Below are 7,423 nucleotides of genomic sequence, written 5' to 3'. Positions count from 1 at the left end.
AGCTGTGTTGTGGTGGTGCGGTCACAGACCTGTATTAACCTAGACTGGCAATGGGCGGTTCTAGCCAGTGGCAGCTTTTCTGATTGACTGGGCGCAGCCATCTTTGCCTTTTTCGCGCCCTGTGGGCTCCCCCCACAGACGTAGCCACGCCTAGTGGAGACTACCGCAGCTGTGAGCCATAGGAATGCATACGATTTCAAACGGCGATTACAACGTTATCAAAGTGGGTTTCAATCATTTTTTGTAAGATTTTGACAAGTCGTAACGTCTAAATTCTCACTCCACTAATGAAATAACCCTCACTACCTCCAAAGGTTTTATTAGAGAGCCTGAAGTTGAGCGGTCTTGCCAGATCGGGCGGTTTCCCGCCCAATTGGGGCCATTGAGGAAGGCGGTCTGTGGGTGAAAATAATCAGTATCATCTGGCAACCCTGAAGCCGACTGTTTTCGTTGCCGCTTGCAGGTTTGTGGATATTTGTGACACTGAATCGGCCATGCTTACGTGTGTAAAGCTTATTTTATGTACTTAACTCAGATGTAATGACAACTGTGTATATAGGTAGGCCTATGTATATTTCTTAAATAAGCCGTACGTTTTCAGTGAAGCTACCGGTAACTGTGCTATTACTACACCCCCCCCCCCCCCCCCCAAAGGACGCTGAAGGTAACCTAGCAACAACACGGCACAGCACATTGCAGCTGTGAAAATAACGAGCCACTTGAGAGCGAGACTTTTCTAGAACATTAATTTATACTAGAGCTATTGTTCTAAAGAAGTTACACATGGCCTGGTCCAACTCAGAGCCGTATATAGAGATATATACGGCTCTGGTCCAACTTAACTAGTGAACCAGTGTTGCAAAAAAAATATTTTTTTAAAAAAAACCCATCGGTGCATGACGTCATTACGTAATTACGGGAGTCTCCACCAAGATGGCGGACTACGATTCTGAGAAATCCGAAAATTTCGAGGGGCATTGCCAGTCTAGGTTAATACAGGTCTGTGGGTGCAGCAGGTTAGCTGTTACCTAGAGTTAGCAATTTGCCCTAGTTAGCAATGGCACGTCCAGCACCTGATGGAACTTACTCTCGCTTGTTTTGACCCAAAGATGAAACAAACTATTGCCTACCTGCTCACGGGCTTCAGCGCAGGATGCCTCAGAAGGGTGAGTTTGAAATGTTATGTCTGCAATTTTAATTTGTTGAATGGGTAGTTCTGAGCACTGCTTGCCAGTGAGTTTGTAATTACAGCAGCAATCATTCACCTCGCAATGACCTGGCAAGTCACCATCATAAATTACAATATTCTTTTTTTTAACTTATGAGCAAACAACCCCATTTGATGTGTGTGTGATGCACGTTACTGGCATCGCAACTGTCTCTAAACCCAGCAACTTTCTCAGTGTGGATGGTTAGCATGCAATTGCAAGTCCTTCCCCTGTAATGTTATGATGCAACACAAATGTGGTAAAAATGTTATAAATGAACGAGGGGGTAGTTGTCAGGTTATAGTAGACTTTTTACACCTTTGTTTACAACATTATTCTGTTTCACCACTGCAATGCTTATCATGCATCACAAATCTGTTTGAGGAGGGTGGTGTATTACATGACAAAAGGGTACTCTATACTAGTTATGATGTATGCACTTCCTCACCATCGGCTGATCATAAAATGTGTCTACATACAACTTGGCTGCATTTGAACAGCACCCTGTGCACTGTCTGTGCTGGAGAATAGCCAGCTTTCCTTTGTCCAATAGCCTACATGGCATTCTAAAAATGCATCCATTATGTCTTGTATTCCAGTGATCCCCAACCTTTTTTGCCCTGTGTACCCCCTAATTAATTTAGTCATATCATGAGTACCCCCTCCTTCATGCTCTATATCAGGGGTGGGCAACTTTCATGATAAGGAGGGCCACATTTTTTTCATTGTGAACATTGGAGGGCCAGATGACTGCGGATCTGACTGCAGCTTGCAGATTCAAGGTGCAGTTGGTTGCTCAGTGGCCACCGAAAAAGTTTGGAAGCAATGAGTGTTCTCTGTCAGCCAACAGTGTAATTTTAACAGATTGACTCAGTAGTGGTTTAAAAAAGTTTGTTCATTATAATTTATAAGTATGGTTTATCTATGGGTCGCACTTAGTAAGGAGGCGGGCCGCATGTGGCCCCCGGGCCTCCAGTTACCCATCCCTGCTCTATATGATCCTCTACCAATGTGATTGCACTCCATACATTTGTTAGTATCACATTTTCCACGTACCCCTGGTTGGGAAACACTGTTGTATACAATGGTGAAATAGTCCATGCTCTGTAGACATCACATTTATCCATAGTTGCCATTAAGTTTCCATTGTGAAAATTGCATCATCTCATGTTTACCTGAGAGTAACCTGGCTATCAGTATCAGAAAACTGCTTTTTTTGTAATAAGGTTAGATGCTAGTGTGGAAACTGAGACAATACCCACAGAAAGAGATAACATTATGCTGCCTAGTTCAGGTCGCATTACTTTCATTTGACACCATCTGTGCATATAAGAGCAAACTTGCCATGTCTTATCTTTATCAGATCACTATAACTTGGAGAGAAGGCAGGAGAGCCACAACGCTGGAACTTTTTGTACAGAGTTCAAGATCACCATAAGCGGCCAATTCAATTATGCAGACAGTGCGAAGACAGTGTGCAAATTTTATTTACAACAGCATCAAGAATATTAAATTGGAACATGTGAATATTTTATGGAAGGCAAATATTGTACTGAAAGAAGAACAGCAATAACAGTCTCTGTAACCATCTTTTCTATTTTTCCAGCCGTTTCAGGCATTTGTCCATCAGTGATTCGAGTGTCGTCTTGCATATCCATGCCGAGTTCCCCGATGAAGGACGTTGGAACCTCGATACAAGGCTGGCGGTGACCTCCTCTGGCTGGCTCGTCTGAACTGTGCTGACTTGTCTTCTAGGGCACCAACATTGCATCAGTCGCAGGGTTTCCAAAGACCTTTCCACACAAAGCCTACAGGAAAAGCAAAATACTGTTTAGAATGCTATGTCATTTTGGAATTATTGAAGTAACACTATTAAAATGTTATGTCAGAATTAGTTGAACTGAATTCTTTTCAAATCTTACCAAAGGTTGGATTAGCTTTTGATGTTTGCCGGTGGTTGGTGTGCATTTTCATTCTAGAGGACAGCCATCTGTAAGAAGCGTCTGCAAGTACAAAAGACAATGTGTGAACAGAGTGTCCTTCTTATTTTTCAGTTGGTCAAGATGGTGAGGGTTAGCCAGTTTCAAAGACAAACCTCATTATTGTCATTGGAAAGGATATGAAGGGTTCCTTCCTAAAACACTGCAAGAGCCATTTCATACTAATGCCATGAATTGTGTTATTATTACATCAAGTCAAGTATCACCTGAAACCGTGTGTGTGTGTGTGTGTGTGTGTGTGTGTGTGTGTGTGTGTGTGTGTGTGTGTGTGTGTGACATTGCCTTGTAAAGCAAATATAGACATCTCAACAGAAGAGTGTTTTCAGGGGGCATAGTCAAGGTATCCACTCCATTATCCAAACTCATGTCTTCTACTTGGGCTTGTGGCCCAACAACCTAGCATCCATGGAGAAAATAAGTTTCCCTGCTATGCACAACAACTAATCAGAAAATTACATTTGAATTGATATTTTGCGAGTTGTTTAATTGCCCATCTATCAGCATACCACATCATATTTTACAAGGCCACCAGCACAAAGGAGGATGGGAGTTTGGATAGTGGAAAGGAAACAAGGTAGGCCTACACGTTTTGCCATTTAGTGTAATCCTGCTTTAAAAAAAAAAAAAAAATCAGGCGCTAGAACAACAAGATCCATCTTCTCACCTACACAGCATATAAGGAAAGACAACATTCTTTGGAGCAACTTGTTCCAGTTAGACAGATGCTGAGGCACTCAAGGTTGCAATTTTTTTACTTTTTTATTTGGCTACAATGCTTAGGCGCTTCGGCCCTTATGGCCTTCAGGGCGTATAAATTGCAACCTTTAGTGCCTCTGCATCTGTCTACCTGGACCAAGTTTGAGAGCCCCTACACTGCTGAGCACCACGGAAAAAGGTGAAGATCCAGAGCACTCAAATTACAGGTACCTGTTTGTGTTTGATTCTTTGGAGCAAATTGGATGATGACTGAATGGGAAGACTCCGACGTAGTGGTGATGGAGGAGTTTTGCTTCATCGTGTTGCCTTCTTCTACTCATCATGACCGTCTGTAACAGGAACGTTAGGTTATGGCTATAACCCTCGGTTCTTTGATAACAGAGTGAGGTGTTTCACTATGGGGATACGCTTGGGCGTGACCATCTATGGAAGCTCCAATGACATTACGTCTGTCAAAGACAGACAGTCGACGCAGTCGGGCTCCGCCCGCTTGGGGTGTCTACCCCCGTCGACACGCTGAGTCCAGCATTCTTAACGGTTTCTTCCCCACCTAACAACTAGTGCAAGGAGGGAAAAATAGGTGAAACACCTCACTCTGTTATCAAAGAACCGAGGGTTATAGCCATAACCTAACGTTCTTTTTCTAACTTCGCTCGGTGTTTCACTATGGGAGATATAGCCCACTCCCGGAATGCACGCTATGTAAAGCCCTTATTACAGTAGCATCGGTCAGAATGTATAGATCGCTGCTGGGGAGTCAGAACCTAGTACAGCGTGAGATAAGTGTCGGCCAGATACCTCTAGCTCATGAAAGCGGGCGAACGTGTACCCTGGGGCCCTGTTCGCTACATTGCACAGGCCTACCATTGGCAACCCCGTGGACAGTGCCCTGGAATTGGCCATTCCTGTTAATGCATAAGCTCTTAGGTCCCTAAGGGGCCGGCGAGACATTATTCTGATAGGCAACCGCCGTAGCTTTCACAATCCAATGAGACAACCCCTGACGTGGCAGTGGTAGTCCTTTATGGTGTGTGGCCGCCACAAAAAGTTGAGCTCTGCTAAATTCTGTATAGTCACAGAGCTTTAACAGGACACACATAGTTGAGCTCCTGACCCTCCTCTGAGTGAGGGGGCAGGGTGCGGGGCCTCCAGGTCCTTTCTCCGACATCTAAAGAAAGTCCTGCTCTGGGCACAAATCTGTAATGGGGAGAAGACGCACCTTCTTCAAATCAGAGTCAGATTGTAAACCAAGAGGGCCTCACAAGGAAGGCGTTTAGTTCACTCACTCATTTCATGGTGGTTAATGCTGTATTAGAACAGTCTTGACAAGCTAAACTTCAAACCAGTGATTTGGAGGGGTGAGCGTGTAGCTCAACTTAACCAGAACTAAGTCTCCAAGGAGTACTACCCTGCTGGCTTGTACTCAAAACTTAAGTGGCTGGCTGAAAATGCAGCAAGGTAAACTTTCCTATTGGGAAAGACCTTAACCCTGTGTATAAGATCCCGTAGGAAGCTAAGAAGCTGAACAACAGGGCGTTAGGGAGAAGTGTCTCCGTGTGCCCCATACCTTGAACACACGCCATTTATGACCAAGTATGAAGTGTGTATGCTGCTGTCGCCCCTAGTACAGTCTCGGTGACTGCTGGGAGAGGGCGACTGCGTCTGAATTCTACCTCTCACAGAATGAGCCTACCGGACCAGCCTGTCTAGGTGTGAATTATAAATATCGCTTCTTGTCTGAGAGGATCTCTCAGTAGAGGTGGGGCCCCTGAGGGCCCTCCGAACAACCTTACACAATCGTGACCCCATAGGGTGACATAATTGGGCCAACAAAATCAGTAGCAGGCTCTGTTGCCTGACTCTGACCAGTGTGGGGGTTATTATGCTTATTGGTGTGAATGCATTGAGCAGGGTGTTTTGCCCATAGCAATCTAGTGCATCTTTTATGCCCAGGAGGAATAGAGGGCACTGTGTGTTTCCTTACAAGGTGTAGAGATAGCAAAAACCTGCACCAACCCCTGCTCCACACAAGCCGATGTTTGAGAGTAGAGAGGATGTTCCCCTTGGCCCTGTTCTGCAGACTTAACAGAAACTGTGACCCAGCAATAGTTTCCTCAACCACCTACATCGTTTTGGAAATGTTTCAGGGCCCAGAACACTTAATGTATATGGTCGCCCTGGACGTGCGATGGTGAAACTACTGCATGAACAACGTGGCCAGTAAGCTTTACTGTAAAAGCCCTTCATCGTAGAGAGACACCTCTCGCTACCGTAATAGCGGATGCCGTTACACCAACTGTAGTCTAGACCTTGTCTGACTACTACTAACGGTGACTTGTTGAACCCAAATTCACTCGATGCTTTAGCGCCGTCCTGGAATCTAATGCTGACTCCTTCGAGAGGGAGCAATAGGGGAAATTGTCTTAATTACAGTATTCTGATCCCAAGCCTGTCAGAGGGGCTAACGCCGTCCTCAATCGCCGGTTGAGGCAGCGAGATGCTGTATGTTTTGCCGTGGCGGCGAAACTCATAATACACATTCTGATTTCAGACAGGCTACAGCCTTGTGATAAGATCATCTGCTGTAACTCTTGTGACAACCCCAAAATCGAGACGATGATATGATTGACAAAGCACCTTGTTGTCAGATGTATGCGATTGTGGCATACCTGTTTTTATAAGACGGTCTGTAAAATGCGCTTTCCAGCTGAGATCGCGCAGTATGTTGAACAGAGCCCATTGACGGCTCCTTAGAGTAGAAAAGAAGGGATCTCTTCGTTCGTAACTCGAGAACTCAGTCTACTGACCTTAAATTAGTGTTCCACTGAACCTAGGTGGTTTTGTGATCAACAGAAGTTCTTTATCCACTAACAGTGGAATAAAGTAGTGTTGCGTTTGTGTACTGTACGTCATGGATGAGCATGACCCGTCGCTCTTATATGACGTTAGTCACGTTACCCACGCAGCCGTGACGTGACGCACACTAGTAGCGTCACCGGAGAGATCTCTGCTATGTCTCCGCTGCCAATAAAGGGGAAATGGTGCGCCCTGGTGGTGTTATGACAGTGGTGCACCCCTTTTTTTTTTTTTATTATTATTATTTATGTACCGTATTTATTTTTGAGAGAGATTTCTGGTGTCAGTACATTGTACTTGTACACCTCGTGTGTGACTTCTCAATAACAACTCCGTCCTTGGCCCAAGGCATGGATGGAGATGGCATTCTTTATTTATTTTAAAGCACACTGGTCTGTTGAGGCTACCCCTAGGCTGCAAGGGGAGCCACTTTTGTGTTACCAAATCTGCCCCTCGCCTGGGTGCGAGGGATATTTGTTCCCTTAACACTGCTGAGACTACTGTGATAGTATCCCCTGTGTGCATAATGTTAACAATTTCACCCTTGGCCCCTGCCTGGATGCAAATGATAATTGTTTACTGAGCAGTTTAGTCTGGTGAGACAGAGGCTACTGCTTTGCATTACTTGTGTAAGTTATGTAG

General features: G+C 44.8%; 1 long non-coding RNA gene across 1 annotated transcript; it reads right to left on the bottom strand.

Annotated features, from left to right (window-relative positions):
• Window positions 1–2,441: 2,441 nt before the first annotated feature.
• LOC134461529 (uncharacterized) lies at window positions 2,442–4,251 on the bottom strand. The gene is made up of 3 exons (XR_010037320.1): window positions 4,136–4,251; window positions 3,131–3,211; window positions 2,442–3,016 (listed from the first exon to the last, which is right to left on the bottom strand). It is a non-coding gene; the product is annotated as an uncharacterized LOC134461529 (long non-coding RNA).
• Window positions 4,252–7,423: the final 3,172 nt, after the last annotated feature.

This window comes from Engraulis encrasicolus, chromosome 13, assembly GCF_034702125.1.
Source record: "Engraulis encrasicolus isolate BLACKSEA-1 chromosome 13, IST_EnEncr_1.0, whole genome shotgun sequence".
Lineage (NCBI taxonomy): Eukaryota > Metazoa > Chordata > Actinopteri > Clupeiformes > Engraulidae > Engraulis > Engraulis encrasicolus.
This window is presented reverse-complemented; position numbering and strand designations above follow the sequence as displayed.